Below are 24,622 nucleotides of genomic sequence, written 5' to 3'. Positions count from 1 at the left end.
GTAAGTAGTAGAGTGATGAAATTTGGCACAGTTGTAGTGGTGGTCCTAAAAAGTCATGTGACCAAAAATGGGGTCTCTAGCAGTAACTCTATAGCGCCACCAGCAGTGCAAAAATTCAATGTTCAAACTGTTATAATTGGTGAACCATTTGATCTATGAAAATTCTACTTAGTACACGTGATTGCTCTCATCCCACTTATTGAATTTGATACTTTACAGTAAGACTCCACCCATTACAGTAGCGGCCATTTTGAAATGTACAGTATTTCGTTTTTTCGCTACTCCTCCTTCAAATTTCGTTCAATTCTTATGAGATTTGGCACATGTGATCTTTGGAGTGAGCCGCATAGAAATGACTGAACAGAATTTTGATATTTTTCTTTATTTAAAAGTAATTCATGCGTGAACTTAACGAGATTGACGCAAAATTGGTTCTGAAGCTGTATCTCGGTCATTCTTTGATCAATCGAGATGAAATTTGGTACGCTTCATGTCGACCATGAAATGGGGGTCCATGCCAAATTTGGTGACAGCGCCACCTATGGGTCATGAGATAGTAAAAAAGGCTATTTTTGCGCATAACTTCTGAATCGTTTGTCAGAAAATTATGATCTTGGTGTCTACGGATTCCTTACCTCATGCCGCATCTGTCGATGTGTATTATGCCGGGTTTGACCGAACCGCCTGTCCGCCATTTTGAAATTTGTCATAAATTGTTATAACTTTTGAAGTATTGGATATATTGGCGCAAAAATCGGTAGTAAGCTTTGGCATGATGTCCTGATTGTATCTGGGAAGTCAGAATACAGCGCCACCTAGGGGTTATAAACTATAACAGTTCTTATAGAACTGCTCATAACTTCTGAATACTTTGTCGGATATTAATTTTCTTTGTGAAATTGTATTCACTGGTTTATGCCGATTGCAACGATACCTCGTTTGTCATTTTCCATCATTCTGTTCATGTGTTATTGTAAGGCATATGGTAAATGATTTTTTCGCTACTCCTTTTACAAATTTTGTTTATTTTATGCCAGGTTCTGCTCGTATAATGTTTGGAGCAATCCGCACAGAAATGACTGAACAGATTTTTCTTGCACCTAGGAATTTTTTTAGAAAAACCTCTGTAAAGTTGATCGTCCCTGTGATGTTGTCTATTTGTCATAGTTAATTACTTTATATTACATTTTATAGCGTTACTCTACGGAATGTTCTTCTTGTCTTCAATCTCACTTGAGCTTTTTGATTCTCATATACATTGTATTTCTGTGATTTCTGCTCTGCGGTGTCATTTCTACATCTTTGGTGATTGGCATATGTCAATGCTTGCATTTCTGTAATCTCTTTCCTGCTGCCCCTTGAGCTGTGTCTGCTGAGTGGCGCATCCATTAAGTCGTATGCATAGAGATCCTGAGTTCATGGGTTCGAATCCCACCTGAGGCAGGTGTTAATTTCTTCTATTAAAGTTTTGTTCTTTCCCACCTATTCTTCTTGACCTGTCTGTAGTTCACATATGTTCTATTTTTGCCATGTTTTCTGTTGCTGCTCTGCACTGCGGTGGTTCTGCTCTGTCATTGCAACGCTTTGGGTACTTGCTGCGCTTTGTGTTCTTGATGCACCTTGGGTGGTCAGTGAGCATTGGGTGATTGATACCTTCTATGTTGCTTGCTGTGCTTTGGGTGCTCATTGCGCTAAAGGTGCTTGGCCCCGAATCGCTGCTTGCAGCTATATTTAGGGGTCAAGCACCGAAGGTGCTGAGACACCTATTGGAATTGTTAGTATTATTATTATTCTGCTTCTTCTTCTTCTTCTTAGCCATTGGTGTCTATGGCAGCCCTATGAACCGTACATAGGAAAATGATGAAATTTCGCACAGTTGTAGAGGTGGTCCTGAAAAGTCAAGTGACCAAAAATGGGGTCTCTACCACTAACTCTATAGCGCCACCAGCAGTGCAAAAATTCAATGTTCAAATGGTTATAACTGCTGATCCGCTTGATCTATGAAAATTCTACTTCGTACACGTGATTGCTCTCCTCATGCTTGTTGTTTTTAATACCTTACAGTAAGACTCCACCCATTACAGTAGCGGCCATTTTGAAATGTACAGTATTTCGTTTTTTCGCTACTCCTCCTTCAAATTTGGTTCAATTCTTATGAGATTTGGCACATGTGATCTTTGGAGTGAGCCGCATAGAAATGACTGAACAGAATTTTGATATTTTTCTTTATTTAAAAGTAATTAATGCGTGAACTTAACGAGATTGACGCAAAATTGGTTCTGAAGCTGTATCTCGGTCATTCTTTGATCAATCGAGATGAAATTTGGTACGCTTCATGTCGACCATGAACTGGGGGTCCATGCCAAATTTGGTGACAGCGCCACCTATGGGTCATGAGATAGTAAAAAAGGCTATTTTTGCGCATAACTTCTGAATCGTTTGTCAGAAAATTATGATATTGGTGTCTACGGATTCCTTACCTCATGCCGCATCTGTCGATGTGTATTATGCCGGGTTTGACCGAACCGCCTGTCCGCCATTTTGAAATTTGTCATAAATTGTTATAACTTTTGAAGTATTGGATATATTGGCGCAAAAATCGGTAGGAAGCTTTGGCATGATGTCCTGATTGTATCTGGGAAGTCAGAATACAGCGCCACCTAGGGGTTATAAACTATAACAGTTCTTATAGAACTGCTCATAACTTCTGAATACTTTGTCGGATATTAATTTTCTTTGTGAAATTGTATTCACTGGTTTATGCCGATTGCAACGATACCTCATTTGTCATTTTCCATCATTCTGTTCATGTGTTATTGTAAGGCATATGGTAAATGATTTTTTCGCTACTCCTTTTACAAATTTTGTTTATTTTATGCCAGGTTCTGCTCGTATAATGTTTGGAGCAATCCGCACAGAAATGACTGAACAGATTTTTCTTGCACCTAGGAATTTTTTTGAGAAAAACCTCTCTAAAGTTGATCGTCCCTGTGATGTTGTCTATTTGTCATAGTTAATTACTTTATATTACATTTTATAGCGTTACTCTACGGAATGTTCTTCTTGTCTTCAATCTCAGTTGAGCTTTTTGATTCTCATATACATTGTATTTCTGTGATTTCTGCTCTGCGGTGTCATTTCTACATCTTTGGTGATTGGCATATGTCAATGCTTGCATTTCTGTAATCTCTTTCCTGCTGCCCCTTGAGCTGTGTCTGCTGAGTGGCGCATCCACTAAGTCGTATGCATAGAGATCCTGAGTTCATGGGTTCGAATCCCACCTGAGGCAGGTGTTAATTTCTTCTATTTAAGTTTTGTTCTTTCCCACCTATTCTTCTTGACCTGTCTGTAGTTCACATATGTTCTATTTTTGCCATGTTTTCTGTTGCTGCTCTGCACTGCGGTGGTTCTGCTCTGTCATTGCAACGCTTTGGGTACTTGCTGCGCTTTGTGTTCTTGATGCACCTTGGGTGGTCAGTGAGCATTGGGTGATTGATACCTTCTATGTTGCTTGCTGTGCTTTGGGTGCTCATTGCGCTAAAGGTGCTTGGCCCCGAATCGCTGCTTGCAGCTATATTTATTATTATTATTATTATTCTGCTTCTTCTTCTTCTTCTTAGCCATAGGCGTCTATGGCAGCCCTATGAACCGTACATAGGAAAATGATGAAATTTGGCACAGTTGTAGAGGTGATCATAAATAGTCATGTGACCAAAAATGGGGTCTCTAGTACTAACTCTATAGCGCCACCAGCAGTTCAAAAATTCAATGTTCAAAGGGTTATAACTTCTGATCCGCTTGATCTATGAAAATTCTACTTAGTACACGTGATTGCTCTCCTCATGCTTGTTGATTTTAATACCTTACAGTAAAACTCCACCCATTACAGTAGCGGCCATTTTAAAATGTACAGTATTCCATTTTTTCGCTACTCCTCCTTCAAATGTTGTTCAATTCTTATGAGATTTGGCACAGATGATCTTTGGAGTAAGCCGCATAGAAATGACTGAACAGAATTTTGATATTTATCTTTGTTCAAAAGTAATAAATGCGCAAACTTAACGAGGTTGACGCAAAAATGGTTCTGAAGCTGTAGCTCAGTCATTCTTTGATCAATTGAAATGAAATTTGGTACACTTCATGTGGACCATGAACTTGGGGTCCATGCCAAATTTGGTGACAGCGCCACCTATGGGTCATGAGATAATAAAATAGGCTATTTTTGCCCATAACTTCTGAACTGTTTGTCAGAAAATTATGATCTTGATGTCTATGGATTGCTTACCTCATGCCGCATCTGTCGATGTGTATTATGCCGGGTTTGACCGAACCGCCTGTCCGCCATTTTGAAATTTCACATAATTTGTTATATTTTTTGAACTATTGGACATATCCGCGCAAAAATTAGTAAGGAGCTTCGACATGATGTCCTGAAGGTACCTGGGAAGTCAGAGTACAGCGCCACCTAGGGGTTATAAACTATAACAGTTCTCATGGAACTGCTTATAACTTCTGAATACTTTGTCTGATATTAATTTCTTTGTGAAATTGTATTCACTGGTTTATGCCGATTGCAACGATGCCTCGTTTGTCATTTTCCAACATTCTGTTCATGTGTTATTGTAAAGCATATGGTAGATTATTTTTTCGCTACTCCTTTTACAAATGTTGTTTATTTTATGCCAGGTACTGCTCGTATAATGTTTGGAGCAATCCGCACAGAAATGACCGAACAGATTTTTGATATTCTGTTCTCTTTCTTAGAAATACCACTCCAAAGTTGACCGTGCCTGTGACGTTGTCTATTTGTCATAGTAAATTAATGTGACTGTATATTATATTGTATAGCATTACTATACAGAATGATGTTCTTGTCTTCAATCTCATTTGAGCTTTTTGATTCCCATATACATTGTATTTCTGATAGTTCTGCTCTGCACTGTCAGTTCTGCATCTGTGTTGATTGGCACACGTCAATCCTTGAAGCACCTAAGCTGTTTTTTGCTGCCCTTTGAGCTGTGTTAGCTGAGTTGCGCATCTGGTTAACCACATGCCATGAGATTCTGAGGTCATGGGTTCAAACCCCATGTGCAGTGATATTTTGTCTTAACTTTTTTCTCACTTAAGTTTTGTGATTTTCATACAATACATTGTATTTCAGTTATTTGTGCTCTCTGTTGTTATTTCTGCACGTTTGGTAATTGCTGGATATCAATGTTTACAGCTCTAAATCTCTATTCTATAGCTTGGACACACCAACTCAGTGGTTTAATCGTTTACTTAGTGGCGCATGCGGTTAGTGCGTTGCTTTGGGAACCTGAGGTCATGGGTTCGAATCCCAGCTCTTACTTTCACTTATTGAGATTTCCTTTTGTGTTCCCTTTAACACGTTCTTCTCGACCTGTCTGGTTTTCCACACGTGTTATATTTTTGCCATCTTTACTGTTGTTGCTCCGCACTGCAGTGGTTCTGCTCTGCATTTGCTTTGCTTCGGGTTCGGGCTCTGTATTGCGCGCTTTCTGCGCATTTGCTGCGTCGTGTGGTTTTTGCTGTGCTTTGGGTGCTCATTGCGCTGAAGGTGCTTGACCCCGCAATTGCTGCTTGCAGCTATATTTATTATTATTATTATTCTGCTTCTTCTTCTTCTTAGCCATAGGCGTCTATGGCAGCCCTATGAACCGTACATAGGAAAATGATGAAATTTGGCACAGTTGTAGTGGTGGTCTTAAAAAGTCATGTGACCAAAAATGGGGTCTCTAGTACTAACTCTATAGCGCCACCAGCAGTGCAAAAATTCAATGTTCAAAGGGTTATAACTTCTGATCCGCTTGATCTATGAAAATTCTACTTAGTACACGTGATTGCTCTCCTCATGCTTGTTGATTTTAATACCTTACAGTAAAACTCCACCCATTACAGTAGCGGCCATTTTGAAATGTACAGTATTCCATTTTTTCGCTACTCCTCCTTCAAATGTTGTTCAATTCTTATGAGATTTGGCACAGATGATCTTTGGAGTAAGCCGCATAGAAATGACTGAACAGAATTTTGATATTTATCTTTGTTCAAAAGTAATAAATGCGCAAACTTAACGAGGTTGACGCAAAAATGGTTCTGAAGCTGTAGCTCAGTCATTCTTTGATCAATTGAAATGAAATTTGGTACACTTCATGTGGACCATGAACTTGGGGTCCATGCCAAATTTGGTGACAGCGCCACCTATGGGTCATGAGATAATAAAATAGGCTATTTTTGCCCATAACTTCTGAACTGTTTGTCAGAAAATTATGATCTTGATGTCTATGGATTGCTTACCTCATGCCGCATCTGTCGATGTGTATTATGCCGGGTTTGACCGAACCGCCTGTCCGCCATTTTGAAATTTCACATAATTTGTTATATTTTTGGAAATATTTGACATATCCGCGCAAAAATTAGTAAGGAGCTTCGACATGATGTCCTGAAGGTACCTGGGAAGTCAGAGTACAGCGCCACCTAGGGGTTATAAACTATAACAGTTCTTATGGAACTGCTTATAACTTCTGAATACTTTGTCTGATATTATATTTTTGCCATCTTTACTGTTGTTGCTCCGCACTGCAGTGGTTCTGCTCTGCATTTGCTTTGCTTCGGGTTCGGGCTCTGTATTGCGCGCTTTCTGCGCTTTGCGCATTTGCTGCGTCATGCCGTTTTTGCTGTGCTTTGGGTGCTCATTGCGCTGAAGGTGCTTGACCCCGTATCGCTGCTTGCAGCTATATTTGTTAGTATTATTATTAGGGGCCAAGCACCTATGGTGCTGTGGCACCTATTGTTTCTGTTAGTATTATTATTATTATTTTTCCGCTTCCCCAATGGGAGTCTATGGCAGCCCTATGAACCGTATGTAGGAAAATGATGAAATTTGGCACAGTTGTGGTGGTGGTCATAAATAGTCATTTGGCCAAAAATGGGGTCTCTAGCAGTAACTCTATAGCGCCACCATCATCTCAAAAATTCAATATTCAAATGGTTATAACTCATGATCCATTTGCTCTATGAAAATTCTACTTAGTACACGTGATTGCTCTCCTCATGCTTATTGTTTTTGATACCTTACAGTAAGACTCCACCCATTACAGTAGCGGCCATTTTGAAATGTACAGTATTTCGTTTTTTCGCTACTCCTCCTTCAAATTTGGTTCAATTCTTATGAGATTTGGCACATGTGATCTTTGGAGTGAGCCGCATAGAAATGACTGAACAAAATTTTGATATTTTTCTTTATTTAAAAGTAATTAATGCGTGAACTTAACGAGATTGACGCAAAATTGGTTCTGAAGCTGTATCTCGGTCATTCTTTGATCAATCGAGATGAAATTTGGTACGCTTCATGTCGACCATGAACTGGGGGTCCATGCCAAATTTGGTGACAGCGCCACCTATGGGTCATGAGATAGGAAAAAAGGCTATTTTTGCGCATAACTTCTGAATCGTTTGTCAGAAAATTATGATCTTGGTGTCTACGGATTCCTTGGCTCATGCCGCATCTGTCGATGTGTATTATGCCGAGATTGACCGAACCGTCTGTCCGCCATTTTGAAATTTGTGATAATTTGCTATAACTTTTGAAGTATCGGATATATCGGCGCAAACATCGGTAGGGAGCTTCGGCATGATGTCCTGAGGAAATCAGAGTACAGCGCCACCTAGGGGTTATAAACTATAACAGTTCTTATCGAATTGCTTATAACTTCTGAATTCTTTGGCATGTAAGCTCTTATCTGCTGCTCCTTGAGCTGTGTCTACTGAGTGGCACATCTGTCTAAGTCGTACGCATAGAGATCCTGAGTTCATGGGTTCGAATCCAGCCTGAGGCAGGTGTTAGTTTCTTCTTTTAAAGTTTTGTTCTTTCCCACCTATTCTTCTTGACCTGTCTGTAGTTCACATATGTTCTATTTTTGCCATGTTTTCTGTTGCTGCTCTGCACTGCGGTGGTTCTGCTCTGTCATTGCAACGCTTTGGGTACTTGCTGCGCTTTGTGTTCTTGATGCACCTTGGGTGGTCAGTGAGCATTGGGTTATTGATACCTTCTATGTTGCTTGCTGTGCTTTGGGTGCTCATTGCGCTAAAGGTGCTTGGCCCCGTATCGCTGCTTGCAGCTATATTTATTATTATTATTCTGCTTCTTCTTCTTCTTCTTAGCCATAGGCGTCTATGGCAGCCCTATGAACCGTACATAGGAAAATGATGAAATTTGGCACAGTTGTAGTGGTGGTCTTAAAAAGTCATGTGACCAAAAATGGGGTCTCTAGTAATAACTCTATAGCGCCACCAGCAGTTCAAAAATTCAATGTTCAAAGGGTTATAACTTCTGATCCGCTTGATCTATGAAAATTCTACTTAGTACACGTGATTGCTCTCCTCATGCTTGTTGATTTTAATACCTTACAGTAAAACTCCACCCATTACAGTAGCGGCCATTTTGAAATGTACAGTATTCCATTTTTTCGCTACTCCTCCTTCAAATGTTGTTCAATTCTTATGAGATTTGGCACAGATGATCTTTGGAGTAAGCCGCATAGAAATGACTGAACAGAATTTTGATATTTATCTTTGTTCAAAAGTAATAAATGCGCAAACTTAACGAGGTTGACGCAAAAATGGTTCTGAAGCTGTAGCTCAGTCATTCTTTGATCAATTGAAATGAAATTTGGTACACTTCATGTGGACCATGAACTTGGGGTCCATGCCAAATTTGGTGACAGCGCCACCTATGGGTCATGAGATAATAAAATAGGCTATTTTTGCCCATAACTTCTGAACTGTTTGTCAGAAAATTATGATCTTGATGTCTATGGATTGCTTACCTCATGCCGCATCTGTCGATGTGTATTATGCCGGGTTTGACCGAACCGCCTGTCCGCCATTTTGAAATTTCACATAATTTGTTATATTTTTTGAACTATTGGACATATCCGCGCAAAAATTAGTAAGGAGCTTCGACATGATGTCCTGAAGGTACCTGGGAAGTCAGAGTACAGCGCCACCTAGGGGTTATAAACTATAACAGTTCTCATGGAACTGCTTATAACTTCTGAATACTTTGTCTGATATTAATTTCTTTGTGAAATTGTATTCACTGGTTTATGCCGATTGCAACGATGCCTCGTTTGTCATTTTCCAACATTCTGTTCATGTGTTATTGTAAAGCATATGGTAGATTATTTTTTCGCTACTCCTTTTACAAATGTTGTTTATTTTATGCCAGGTACTGCTCGTATAATGTTTGGAGCAATCCGCACAGAAATGACCGAACAGATTTTTGATATTCTGTTCTCTTTCTTAGAAATACCACTCCAAAGTTGACCGTGCCTGTGACGTTGTCTATTTGTCATAGTAAATTAATGTGACTGTATATTACATTGTATAGCATTACTATACAGAATGTTGTTCTTGTCTTCAATCTCATTTGAGCTTTTTGATTCCCATATACATTGTATTTCTGATAGTTCTGCTCTGCACTGTCAGTTCTGCATCTGTGTTGATTGGCACACGTCAATCCTTGAAGCACCTAAGCTGTTTTTTGCTGCCCTTTGAGCTGTGTTAGCTGAGTTGCGCATCTGGTTAACCACATGCCATGAGATTCTGAGGTCATGGGTTCAAACCCCATGTGCAGTGATATTTTGTCTTAACTTTTTTCTCACTTAAGTTTTGTGATTTTCATACAATACATTGTATTTCAGTTATTTGTGCTCTCTGTTGTTATTTCTGCACGTTTGGTAATTGCTGGATATCAATGTTTACAGCTCTAAATCTCTATTCTATAGCTTGGACACACCAACTCAGTGGTTTAATCGTTTACTCAGTGGCGCATGCGGTTAGTGCGTTGCTTTGGGAACCTGAGGTCATGGGTTCGAATCCCAGCTCTTACTTTCACTTATTGAGATTTCCTTTTGTGTTCCCTTTAACACGTTCTTCTCGACCTGTCTGGTTTTCCACACGTGTTATATTTTTGCCATCTTTACTGTTGTTGCTCCGCACTGCAGTGGTTCTGCTCTGCATTTACTTTGCTTCGGGTTCGGGCTCTGTATTGCGTGCTTTCTGCGCTTTGCGCATTTGCTGCATCGTGCGGTTTTTGCTGTGCTTTGGGTGCTCATTGCGCCGAAGGTGCTTGACCCCGTATCGCTGCTTGCAGCTATATTTATTAGGGGTCAAGCACCGAAGGTGCTGAGACACCTATTGGAATTGTTAGTATTATTATTATTCTGCTTCTTCTTCTTCTTCTTAGCCATTGGTGTCTATGGCAGCCCTATGAACCGTACATAGGAAAATGATGAAATTTGGCACAGTTGTAGAGGTGGTCCTGAAAAGTCAAGTGACCAAAAATGGGGTCTCTACCACTAACTCTATAGCGCCACCAGCAGTGCAAAAATTCAATGTTCAAATGGTTATAACTGCTGATCCGCTTGATCTATGAAAATTCTACTTCGTACACGTGATTGCTCTCCTCATGCTTGTTGTTTTTAATACCTTACAGTAAAACTCCACCCATTACAGTAGCGGCCATTTTGAAATGTACAGTATTCAGTTTATTCGCTACTCCTCCTTCAATTTTGGTTCAATTGTTATGAATTTTGGCACAGGTGATCTTTGGAGTGAGCCGCACAGAAATGACTGAACAGAATTTTGATATTTATCTTTGTTCAAAAGTAATAAATGCGCAAACTTAACGAGGTTGACGCAAAAATGGTTCTGAAGCTGTAGCTCGGTCAATCTTTGATCAATTGAAATGAAATTTGCTACACTTCATGTGGACCATGAACTTGGGGTTCATGCCAAATTTGGTGACAGCGCCACCTATGGGTCATGAGATATGAAAATAGGCTTTTTTTGCCCATAACTTCTGAACTGTTTGTCAGAAAATTATGATCTTGATGTCTAAGGATTGCTTACCTCATGCCGCATCTGTCGATGTGTATTGTGCAGGGATTGACCGAACTGTCTGTCCGCCATTTTGAAATTTGTGATAAATTGCTATAACTTTTGAAGTATCGGATATATCGGGGCAAAAATCGGTAGGGAGCTTCGGCATGATGTCCTGAGGAAATCAGAGAATAGCGCCACCTAGGGGTTATAAACTATAACAGTTCTTATAGAACTGCTTATAACTTCTGAATTCTTTGTTTGGCATGTAAGCTCTTTTCTGCTGCTCCTTGAGCTGTGTCTACTGAGTGGCACATCTGTCTAAGTCGTATGCATAGAGATCCTGAGTTCATGGGTTTGAATCCAGCTTGAGTCAGGTGTTAGTTTCTTCTATTAAAGTTTTGTTTCCCACCTATTCTTCTTGACCTGTCTGTAGTTCACATATGTTCTATTTTTGCCATGTTTTCTGTTGCTGCTCTGCACTGCGGTGGTTCTGATCTGTCATTGCAATGCTTTGGGTACTTGCTGCGCTTTGTGTTCTTGATGCACCTTGGGTGGTCAGTGAGCATTGGGTTATTGATACCTTCTATGTTGCTTGCTGTGCTTTGGGTGCTCATTGCGCTAAAGGTGCTTGGCCCCGAATCGCTGCTTGCAGCTATAATTATTATTCTGCTTCTTCTTCTTCTTAGCCATAGGCGTCTATGGCAGCCCTATGAACCGTACATAGGAAAATGATGAAATTTGGCACAGTTGTAGTGGTGGTCTTAAAAAGTCATGTGACCAAAAATGGGGTCTCTAGTACTAACTCTATAGCGCCACCAGCAGTTCAAAAATTCAATGTTCAAAGGGTTATAACTTCTGATCCGCTTGATCTATGAAAATTCTACTTAGCACACGTGATTGCTCTCCTCATGCTTGTTGATTTTAATACCTTACAGTAAAACTCCACCCATTACAGTAGCGGCCATTTTGAAATGTACAGTATTCCATTTTTTCGCTACTCCTCCTTCAAATGTTGTTCAATTCTTATGAGATTTGGCACAGATGATCTTTGGAGTAAGCCGCATAGAAATGACTGAACAGAATTTTGATATTTATCTTTGTTCAAAAGTAATAAATGCGCAAACTTAACGAGGTTGACGCAAAAATGGTTCTGAAGCTGTAGCTCGGTCATTCTTTGATCAATTGAAATGAAATTTGGTACACTTCATGTCGACCATGAACTTGGGGTCCATGCCAAATTTGGTGACAGCGCCACCTATGGGTAATGAGATAGGAAAATAGGCTATTTTTGCCCATAACTTCTGAACTGTTTGTCAGAAAATTATGATCTTGATGTCTATGGATTGCTTACCTCATGCCGCATCTGTCGATGTGTATTATGCCGGGTTTGACCAAACCGCCTGTCCGCCATTTTGAAATTTGACATAAATTGTTATATTTTTTGAACTATTGGACATATCTGCGCAAAAATTGATAAGGAGCTTTGACATGATATCCTGAAGGTACCTGAGAAGTCAGAATACAGCGCCACCTATGGTTTATAAACTAAATTGACATATGTTAATCCTTGTAGCTTTCTAATCTCTTTTCTGCTGCCTCATGAGCTGTGTCATCTGAGTGGCGCATCAAGTTAATCATATGTATTGAGATTCTGAGTTCCTGGGTTTGAATCCCACCTGAGTCAGGTATTTTGTTCTTCCTCATCAGTTCTTCTCAACCTGTCTGTAGTTCAAATGTGTTCTATTTTTCCATGTTTGCTGTTGTTGCTCTGCATTGTGGTGGTTCTTGCTGTGCTTTCTGTGCTTTGTGTGCTTTGTGTGCATGCTGTACTTTGGGAGTTTGCTGTGCTTTGTGTGCTGGTTGTGCTTTGTGAGCTTGCTGTGCTTTGTGAGCTTGCTGTGCTTTGTGTGCTTGCAGTTCTTTTTTTGTTGCTATGCTTTGTGTGCTTGCTGTGCTTTGTGTGCTTACTGTGCTTTGTGTGCTTGCTGTGCTTTGTGAGCTTGCTGTGCTTTGTGAGCTTGCTGTGCTTTGTGAGCTTGCTGTGCTTTGTGAGCTTGCTGTGCTTTGTGAGCTTGCTGTGCTTTGTGTGCTTGCTGTGCTTTGTGAGTTTGCTGTGCTTTGTGAGCTTGCTGTGCTTTGTGAGCTTGCTGTGCTTTGTGTGCTTGCTGTGCTTTGTGAGTTTGCTATGCTTTGTGAGATTACTGTGCTTTGTGTGCTTGCTGTGCTTTGCGTGCTTGCTGTGCTTTGTGTGCTTGCTGTGCTTTGCGAGCTTGCTGTGCTTTGTGTAATTGCTGTGCTTTGTGTGCTTGCTGTGCATTGTGAGCTTGCTGTGCTTTGTGTGCTTGCTGTGCATTGTGAGCTTGCTGTGCTTTGTGTGCTTGCTTTGCTTTGTGTGCTTGCTGTGCTTTGTGAGCTTGCTGTGCTTTGTGTGCCTGCTGTGCTTTGTGTGCCTGCTGTGATTTGTGTAATTGCTCTGCTTTGTGAGCTTGCCGTGCTTTGTGTGCTTGCTGTGCTGTGTGTGCATTGCGCCGAAGGTGCTTGACCCCGTGTTGCTGCTTGCAGCTATATTTAGGGGTCAAGCACCGAAGGTGCTGAGACACCTATTGGAATTGTCAGTATTATTATTATTCTGCTGTTTCTTCTTCTTCTTAGCCATAGGCGTCTATGGCAGCCCTATGAACCGTACATAGGAAAATGATGAAATTTGGCACAGTTGTAGTGGTGGTCTTAAAAAGTCACGTGACCAAAAATGGGGTCTCTAGTACTTACTCTATAGCGCCACCAGCAGTGCAAAAATTCAATGTTCAAATGGTTATAACTGCTGATCCGCTTGATCCATGAAAATTCTACTTAGTACACGTGATTGCTCTCCTCATGCTTATTGTTTTTAATACCTTACATGAAAACTCCACCCATTACAGTAGCGGCCATTTTGAAATGTACAGTATTCCGTTTATTCGCTACTCCTCCTTCAAATTTGGTTAAATTGTTATGAAATTTGGCACAGGTGAACTTTGGAGTGAGCCGCACAGAAATGACCGAACAGAATTTTGATATTTATCTTTGTTCAAAAGTAATAAATGCGCAAACTTAACGAGGTTGATGCAAAAATGGTTCTGAAGCTGTATCTCGGTCATTCTTTGATCAATTGAAATGAAATTTGGTACACTTCATGTGGACCATGAACTTGGGGTTCATGCAAAATTTGGTGACAGCGCCACCTATGGGTCATGAGATATGAAAAATTGCTTTTTTTGCCCATAACTACTGAATTGTTTGTCTGAAAATTATGATGTTGGTGTTTACGGATTCCTTGCCTCATGCCGAATCTGTCGATATGTATTATGTCGGGTTTGACCACACCACCTGTCTGCCATTTTGAAATTGATCATAAATTGTTATATCTTTTGAACTATTGGACATATTCGTGCAAAAACAGTCAGGGAGCTTCGGCATGATGTCCTGAAGGTACCTGGGAAGTCAGAGTACAGCGCCACCTAGGGGTTATAAACTATAACAGTTCTTATAGAACTGCTTATATCTTCAGAATACTTTGTCTGATATACATTTTCTTTGTGAAATTTTATTTACTGGTTTTTTGCCGAACGCAACAATAACTTGTTTGTCATTTTCCATCATTCTGTTCATGTGTTATTGTAAGGCATATGGTAAATGATTTTTTCGCTACTCTTTTTACAAATTTTGTTTATTTTATGCCAGGTTCTGCTTGTATAATGTTTGGAGCAATCCGCACAGACGTGACTGAACAGATTTTTCTGCTGAGTGTCAAATTTTTGAGAAATACCTCTGTAAAGCGGACCGTGCCTGTCATGCTGTCCCTTTGTCATATTAAAAAGAATCTGACAAAATTTGCCCATGTTGTTCATTATTGTACAAAATGTTCTTCACAAATTCAGTGCCATTTAAGTTATCTGATTGCCCTACGCTTTGTATTTCTGTTTATTTTTGCTTTGTTGTGTTATTTCTGCCCTTTCAGTGATTGGCATGTCAATGTTTGCAGTTTTGAAGCCTCTTTTCCACAGCCTTTCAACCCATGATTCCTCAGTGGCGCGTGCGGTTAGTGCTGTGCTTTGAGAACCTGAGTTCATGGGTTCAAATCCCATGTGCAGTGGTTTTTTGTCTTAACTTTTTTCTCACTTAAGTTTTGTGATTTTCATACTATACATTGTATTTCAGTTATTTGTGCTCTCTGTTGTCATTTCTGCACTTTTGGTAATTGCTGGATATCAATGTTTATAGCTGTAAAGCTGTATTCTATAGCTTGGACACACCAACTCAGTGGTTTAATCGTTTACTCAGTGGCGCATGTGGTTAGTGCTGCGCTTTGGGAACATGAGGTCATGGGTTCGAATCCCAGCTCTTACTTTCACTTATTGAGATTTCCTTTTGTGTTCCCTTTAACACGTTCTTCTCGACCTGTCTGGTTTTCCACACGTGTTATATTTTTGAAATCTTTTCTGTTGTTGCTCCGCACTGCAGTGGTTCTGCTCTGCATTTGCTTTGCTTCGGGTTCGGGCTCTGTATTGCGCGCTTTCTGCGCTTTGCGCATTTGCTGCGTCGTGTGGTTTTTGCTGTGCTTTGGGTGCTCATTGCGCTGAAGGTGCTTGACCCCGCAATTGCTGCTTGCAGCTATATTTATTATTATTATTATTCTGCTTCTTCTTCTTCTTCTTAGCCATAGGCGTCTATGGCAGCCCTATGAACCGTACATAGGAAAATGATGAAATTTGGCACAGTTGTAGTGGTGGTCTTAAAAAGTCATGTGACCAAAAATGGGGTCTCTAGTACTAACTCTATAGCGCCACCAGCAGTTCAAAAATTCAATGTTCAAAGGGTTATAACTTCTGATCCGCTTGATCTATGAAAATTCTACTTAGTACACGTGATTGCTCTCCTCATGCTTGTTGATTTTAATACCTTACAGTAAAACTCCACCCATTACAGTAGCGGCCATTTTGAAATGTACAGTATTCCATTTTTTCGCTACTCCTCCTTCAAATGTTGTTCAATTCTTATGAGATTTGGCACAGATGATCTTTGGAGTAAGCCGCATAGAAATGACTGAACAGAATTTTGATATTTATCTTTGTTCAAAAGTAATAAATGCGCAAACTTAACGAGGTTGACGCAAAAATGGTTCTGAAGCTGTAGCTCAGCCATTCTTTGATCAATTGAAATGAAATTTGGTACACTTCATGTGGACCATGAACTTGGGGTCCATGCCAAATTTGGTGACAGCGCCACCTATGGGTCATGAGATAATAAAATAGGCTATTTTTGCCCATAACTTCTGAACTGTTTGTCAGAAAATTATGATCTTGATGTCTATGGATTGCTTACCTCATGCCGCATCTGTCGATGTGTATTATGCCGGGTTTGACCGAACCGCCTGTCCGCCATTTTGAAATTTCACATAATTTGTTATATTTTATGAACTATTGGACATATCCGCGCAAAAATTAGTAAGGAGCTTCGACATGATGTCCTGAAGGTACCTGGGAAGTCAGAGTACAGCGCCACCTAGGGGTTATAAACTATAACAGTTCTCATGGAACTGCTTATAACTTCTGAATACTTTGTCTGATATTAATTTCTTTGTGAAATTGTATTCACTGGTTTATGCCGATTGCAACGATGCCTCGTTTGTCATTTTCCAACATTCTGTTCATGTGTTATTGTAAAGCATATGGTAGATTATTTTTTCGCTACTCCTTTTACAAATGTTGTTTATTTTATGCCAGGTACTGCTCGTATAATGTTTGGAGCAATCCGCACAGAAATGACCAAACAGATTTTTGATATTCTGTTCTCTTTCTTAGAAATACCACTCCAAAGTTGACCGTGCCTGTGACGTTGTCTATTTGTCATAGTAAATTAATGTGACTGTATATTACATTGTATAGCATTACTATACAGAATGATGTTCTTGTCTTCAATCTCATTTGAGCTTTTTGATTCCCATATACATTGTATTTCTGATAGTTCTGCTCTGCACTGTCAGTTCTGCATCTGTGTTGATTGGCACACGTCAATCCTTGAAGCACCTAAGCTGTTTTTTGCTGCCCTTTGAGCTGTGTTAGCTGAGTTGCGCATCTGGTTAACCACATGCCATGAGATTCTGAGGTCATGGGTTCAAACCCCATGTGCAGTGATATTTTGTCTTAACTTTTTTCTCACTTAAGTTTTGTGATTTTATACAATACATTGTATTTCAGTTATTTGTGCTCTCTGTTGTTATTTCTGCACGTTTGGTAATTGCTGGATATCAATGTTTACAGCTCTAAATCTCTATTCTATAGCTTGGACACACCAACTCAGTGGTTTAATCGTTTACTCAGTGGCGCATGCGGTTAGTGCGTTGCTTTGGGAACCTGAGGTCATGGGTTCGAATCCCAGCTCTTACTTTCACTTATTGAGATTTCCTTTTGTGTTCCCTTTAACACGTTCTTCTCGACCTGTCTGGTTTTCCACACGTGTTATATTTTTGCCATCTTTACTGTTGTTGCTCCGCACTGCAGTGGTTCTGCTCTGCATTTGCTTTGCTTCGGGTTCGGGCTCTGTATTGCGCGCTTTCTGCGCTTTGCGCATTTGCTGCGTCGTGTGGTTTTTGCTGTGCTTTGGGTGCTCATTGCGCTGAAGGTGCTTGACCCCGCAATTGCTGCTTGCAGCTATATTTAGGGGTCAAGCACCGAAGGTGCTGAGACACCTATTGTAATTGTTAGTATTATTAGGGGTCAAGCACCGAAGGTGCTGAGACACCTATTGTAATTGTTAGTATTATTATTAGGGGTCAAGCACCGAAGGTGCTGAGACACCTATTGGAATTGTACTTTTTTCTTCTTCTTAGCCATTGGTGTCTATGGCAGCCCTATGAACCGTATGTAGGAAAATGATGAAATTTGGCACAGTTGTAGTGGTGGTCATAAATAGTCATGTGGCCAAAAATGGGGTCTCTAGCAGTAACTCTATAGCGCCACCATCATCTCAAAAATTCAATGTTCAAATGGTTATAACTCATGATCCATTTGCTCTATGAAAATTCTACTTAGTACACGTGATTGCTCTCCTCATGCTTATTGTTTTTAATCCTTACAGTAAGACTCCACCCATTACAGTAGCGGCCATTTTGAAATGGACAGTATTTCGTTTTTTCGCTACTCCTCCTTCAAATTTGGTTCAATTCTTATGAGATTTGGCACATGTGATCTTTGGAGTGAGCCGCATAGAAATGACTGAACAGAATTTTGATATTTTTCTTTATTTAAAAGTAATTAATGCGTGAACTTAACGAGATTGACGCAAAATTGGTTCTGAAGCTGTATCTCGGTCATTCTTTGATCAATCGAGATGAAATTTGGTACGCTTCATGTCGACCATGAACTGGGGGTCCATGCCAAATTTGGTGACAGCGCCACCTATGGGTCATGAGATAGTAAAAAAGGCTATTTTTGCACATAACTTCTGAATCGTTTGTCAGAAAATTATGATATTGGTGTCTACGGATTCCTTACCTCATGCCGCATCTGTCGATGTGTATTATGCCGGGTTTGACCGAACCGCCTGTCCGCCATTTTGAAATTTGTCATAAATTGTTATAACTTTTGAAGTATTGGATATATTGGCGCAAAAATCGGTAGGAAGCTTTGGCATGATGTCCTGATTGTATCTGGGAAGTCAGAATACAGCGCCACCTAGGGGTTATAAACTATAACAGTTTTTATAGAACTGCTCATAACTTCTGAATACTTTGTCGGATATTAATTTTCTTTGTGAAACTGTATTCACTGGTTTATGCCGATTGCAACGATACCTCGTTTGTCATTTTCCATCATTCTGTTCATGTGTTATTGTAAGGCATATGGTAAATGATTTTTTCGCTACTCCTTTTACAAATTTTGTTTATTTTATGCCAGGTTCTGCTCGTATAATGTTTGGAGCAATCCGCACAGAAATGACTGAACAGATTTTTCTTGCACCTAGGAATTTTTTTGAGAAAAACCTCTGTAAAGTTGATCGTCCCTGTGATGTTGTCTATTTGTCATAGTTAATTACTTTATATTACATTTTATAGCGTTACTCTACGGAATGTTCTTCTTGTCTTCAATCTCACTTGAGCTTTTTGATTCTCATATACATTGTATTTCTGTGATTTCTGCTCTGCGGTGTCATTTCTACATCTTTGGTGATTGGCATATGTCAATGCTTGCATTTCTGTAATCTCTTTCCTGCTGCCCCTTGAGCTGTGTCTGCTGAGTGGCGCATCCACTAAGTCGTATGCATAGAGATCCTGAATTCATGGGTTCGAATCCCACCTGAGGCAGGTGTTAATTTCTTCTATTAAAGTTTTGTTCTTTCCCACCTATTCTTCTTGACCTGTCTGTAGTTCACATATGTTCTATTTTTGCCATGTTTTCTGTTGCTGCTCTGCACTGCGGTGGTTCTGCTCTGTCATTGCAACGCTGTGGGTACTTGCTGCGCTTTGTGTTCTTGATGCACCTTGGGTGGTCAGTGAGCATTGGGTGATTGATACCTTCTATGTTGCTTGCTGTGCTTTGGGTGCTCATTGCGCTAAAGGTGCTTGGCCCCGAATCGCTGCTTGCAGCTATATTTAGGGGTCAAGCACCGAAGGTGCTGAGACACCTATTGTAATTGTTAGTATTATTATTAGGGGTCAAGCACCGAAGGTGCTGAGACACCTATTGGAATTGTACTTTTTTCTTCTTCTTAGCCATTGGTGTCTATGGCAGCCCTATGAACCGTATGTAGGAAAATGATGAAATTTGGCACAGTTGTAGTGGTGGTCATAAATAGTCATGTGGCCAAAAATGGGGTCTCTAGCAGTAACTCTATAGCGCCACCATCATCTCAAAAATTCAATGTTCAAATGGTTATAACTCATGATCCATTTGCTCTATGAAAATTCTACTTAGTACACGTGATTGCTCTCCTCATGCTTATTGTTTTTAATACCTTACAGTAAGACTCCACCCATTACAGTAGCGGCCATTTTGAAATGTACAGTATTTCGTTTTTTCGCTACTCCTCCTTCAAATTTGGTTCAATTCTTATGAGATTTGGCACATGTGATCTTTGGAGTGAGCCGCATAGAAATGACTGAACAGAATTTTGATATTTTTCTTTATTTAAAAGTAATTAATGCGTGAACTTAACGAGATTGACGCAAAATTGGTTCTGAAGCTGTATCTCGGTCATTCTTTGATCAATCGAGATGAAATTTGGTACGCTTCATGTCGACCATGAACTGGGGGTCCATGCCAAATTTGGTGACAGCGCCACCTATGGGTCATGAGATAGTAAAAAAGGCTATTTTTGCGCATAACTTCTGAATCGTTTGTCAGAAAATTATGATATTGGTGTCTACGGATTCCTTACCTCATGCCGCATCTGTCGATGTGTATTATGCCGGGTTTGACCGAACCGCCTGTCCGCCATTTTGAAATTTGTCATAAATTGTTATAACTTTTGAAGTATTGGATATATTGGCGCAAAAATCGGTAGGAAGCTTTGGCATGATGTCCTGATTGTATCTGGGAAGTCAGAATACAGCGCCACCTAGGGGTTATAAACTATAACAGTTCTTATAGAACTGCTCATAACTTCTGAATACTTTGTCGGATATTAATTTTCTTTGTGAAATTGTATTCACTGGTTTATGCCGATTGCAACGATACCTCGTTTGTCAATTTCCATCATTCTGTTCATGTGTTATTGTAAGGCATATGGTAAATTATTTTTTCGCTACTCCTTTTACAAATTTTGTTTATTTTATGCCAGGTTCTGCTCGTATAATGTTTGGAGCAATCCGCACAGAAATGACTGAACAGATTTTTCTTGCACCTAGGAATTTTTTTGAGAAAAACCTCTGTAAAGTTGATCGTCCCTGTGATGTTGTCTATTTGTCATAGTTAATTACTTTATATTACATTTTATAGCGTTACTCTACGGAATGTTCTTCTTGTCTTCAATCTCACTTGAGCTTTTTGATTCTCATATACATTGTATTTCTGTGATTTCTGCTCTGCGGTGTCATTTCTACATCTTTGGTGATTGGCATATGTCAATGCTTGCATTTCTGTAATCTCTTTCCTGCTGCCACTTGAGCTGTGTCTGCTGAGTGGCGCATCCACTAAGTCGTATGCATAGAGATCCTGAGTTCATGGGTTCGAATCCCACCTGAGGCAGGTGTTAATTTCTTCTATTAAAGTTTTGTTCTTTCCCACCTATTCTTCTTGACCTGTCTGTAGTTCACATATGTTCTATTTTTGCCATTTTTTCTGTTGCTGCTCTGCACTGCGGTGGTTCTGCTCTGTCATTGCAACGCTTTGGGTACTTGCTGCGCTTTGTGTTCTTGATGCACCTTGGGTGGTCAGTGAGCATTGGGTGATTGATACCTTCTATGTTGCTTGCTGTGCTGTGTGTGCATTGCGCCGAAGGTGCTTGACCCCGTGTTGCTGCTTGCAGCTATATTTATTATTATTCTGCTTCTTCTTCTTCTTCTTAGCCATAGGCGTCTATGGCAGCCCTATGAACCGTACATAGGAAAATGATGAAATTTGGCACAGTTGTAGTGGTGGTCTTAAAAAGTCATGTGACCAAAAATGGGGTCTCTAGTACTAACTCTATAGCGCCACCAGCAGTTCAAAAATTCAATGTTCAAAGGGTTATAACTTCTGATCTGCTTGATTTATGAAAATTCTACTTAGTACACGTGATTGCTCTCCTCATGCTTGTTGATTTTAATACCTTACAGTAAAACTCCACCCATTACAGTAGCGGCCATTTTGAAATGTACAGTATTCCATTTTTTCGCTACTCCTCCTTCAAATGTTGTTCAATTCTTATGAGATTTGGCACAGATGATCTTTGGAGTAAGCTGCATAGAAATGACTGAACAGAATTTTGATATTTATCTTTGTTCAAAAGTAATAAATGCGCAAACTTAACGAGGTTGACGCAAAAATGGTTCTGAAGCTGTAGCTCAGTCATTCTTTGATCAATTGAAATGAAATTTGGTACACTTCATGTGGACCATGAACTTGGGGTCCATGCCAAATTTGGTGACAGCGCCACCTATGGGTCATGAGATAATAAAATAGGCTATTTTTGCCCATAACTTCTGAACTGTTTGTCAGAAAATTATGATCTTGATGTCTATGGATTGCTTACCTCATGCCGCATCTGTCGATGTGTATTATGCCGGGTTTGACCGAACCGCCTGTCCGCCATTTTGAAATTTCACATAATTTGTTATATTTTTGGAACTATTGGACATATCCGCGCAAAAACTAGTAAGGAGCTTCGACATGATGTCCTGAAGGTACCTGGGAAGTCAGAGTACAGCGCCACCTAGGGGTTATAAACTATAACAGTTCTTATAGAACTGCTCATAACTTCTGAATACTTTGTCGGATATTAATTTTCTTTGTGAAATTGTATTCACTGGTTTATGCCGATTGCAACGATACCTCGTTTGTCATTTTCCATCATTCTGTTCATGTGTTATTGTAAGGCATATGGTAAATGATTTTTTCGCTACTCCTTTTACAAATTTTGTTTATTTTATGCCAGGTTCTGCTCGTATAATGTTTGGAGCAATCCGCACAGAAATGACTGAACAGATTTTTCTTGCACCTAGGAATTTTTTTGAGAAAAACCTCTGTAAAGTTGATCGTCCCTGTGATGTTGTCTATTTGTCATAGTTAATTACTTTATATTACATTTTATAGCGTTACTCTACGGAATGTTCTTCTTGTCTTCAATCTCACTTGAGCTTTTTGATTCTCATATACATTGTATTTCTGTGATTTCTGTTCTGCGGTGTCATTTCTACATCTTTGGTGATTGGCATATGTCAATGCTTGCATTTCTGTAATCTCTTTCCTGCTGCCCTTTGAGCTGTGTCTGCTGAGTGGCGCATCCACTAAGTCGTATGCATAGACATCCTGAGTTCATGGGTTTGAATCCCACCTGAGGCAGGTGTTAATTTCTTCTATTAAAGTTTTGTTCTTTCCCACCTATTCTTCTTGACCTGTCTGTAGTTCACATATGTTCTATTTTTGCCATGTTTTCTGTTGCTGCTCTGCACTGTGGTAGTTCTGCTCTGTCATTGCAACGCTTTGGGTACTTGCTGCGCTTTGTGTTCTTGATGCACCTTGGGTGCTCAATGCGCCCTGGGTGATTGATACGTTGTATGTTTCTTGCTGTGCTTTGTGTGCTTGGTGAGCTTGCTGTGTTTTGTGTGCTTGCTGTGCTTGCTTTGGGTGCTCATTATTGCGCTGAAGGTGCTTGACCCCGTGTTGCTGCTTGCAGCTATATTTAGGGGTCAAGCACCGAAGGTGCTGAGACACCTATTGTAATTAGGGGTCAAGCACCGAAGGTGCTGAGACACCTATTGTAATTGTTAGTATTATTATTATTATTATTATTATTCTGCTTCTTCTTCTTCTTCTTAGCCATAGGCGTCTATGGCAGCCCTATGAACCGTACATAGGAAAATGATGAAATTTGGCACAGTTGTAGTGGTGGTCTTAAAAAGTCATGTGACCAAAAATGGGGTCTCTAGTACTAACTCTATAGCGCCACCAGCAGTTCAAAAATTCAATGTTCAAAGGGTTATAACTTCTGATCCGCTTGATCTATGAAAATTCTACTTAGTACACGTGATTGCTCTCCTCATGCTTGTTGATTTTAATACCTTACAGTAAAACTCCACCCATTACAGTAGCGGCCATTTTGAAATGTACAGTATTCCATTTTTTCGCTACTCCTCCTTCAAATGTTGTTCAATTCTTATGAGATTTGGCACAGATGATCTTTGGAGTAAGCCGCATAGAAATGACTGAACAGAATTTTGATATTTATCTTTGTTCAAAAGTAATAAATGCGCAAACTTAACGAGGTTGACGCAAAAATGGTTCTGAAGCTGTAGCTCAGTCATTCTTTGATCAATTGAAATGAAATTTGGTACACTTCATGTGGACCATGAACTTGGGGTCCATGCCAAATTTGGTGACAGCGCCACCTATGGGTCATGAGATAATAAAATAGGCTATTTTTGCCCATAACTTCTGAACTGTTTGTCAGAAAATTATGATCTTGATGTCTATGGATTGCTTACCTCATGCCGCATCTGTCGATGTGTATTATGCCGGGTTTGACCGAACCGCCTGTCCGCCATTTTGAAATTTCACATAATTTGTTATATTTTTTGAACTATTGGACATATCCGCGCAAAAATTAGTAAGGAGCTTCGACATGATGTCCTGAAGGTACCTGGGAAGTCAGAGTACAGCGCCACCTAGGGGTTATAAACTATAACAGTTCTCATGGAACTGCTTATAACTTCTGAATACTTTGTCTGATATTAATTTCTTTGTGAAATTGTATTCACTGGTTTATGCCGATTGCAACGATGCCTCGTTTGTCATTTTCCAACATTCTGTTCATGTGTTATTGTAAAGCATATGGTAGATTATTTTTTCGCTACTCCTTTTACAAATGTTGTTTATTTTATGCCAGGTACTGCTCGTATAATGTTTGGAGCAATCCGCACAGAAATGACCGAACAGATTTTTGATATTCTGTTCTCTTTCTTAGAAATACCACTCCAAAGTTGACCGTGCCTGTGACGTTGTCTATTTGTCATAGTAAATTAATGTGACTGTATATTACATTG

Source organism: Paramisgurnus dabryanus, chromosome 6, assembly GCF_030506205.2.
Source record: "Paramisgurnus dabryanus chromosome 6, PD_genome_1.1, whole genome shotgun sequence".
Taxonomy (NCBI): domain Eukaryota; kingdom Metazoa; phylum Chordata; class Actinopteri; order Cypriniformes; family Cobitidae; genus Paramisgurnus; species Paramisgurnus dabryanus.
Note: the sequence above shows the minus strand (reverse complement) of the source record.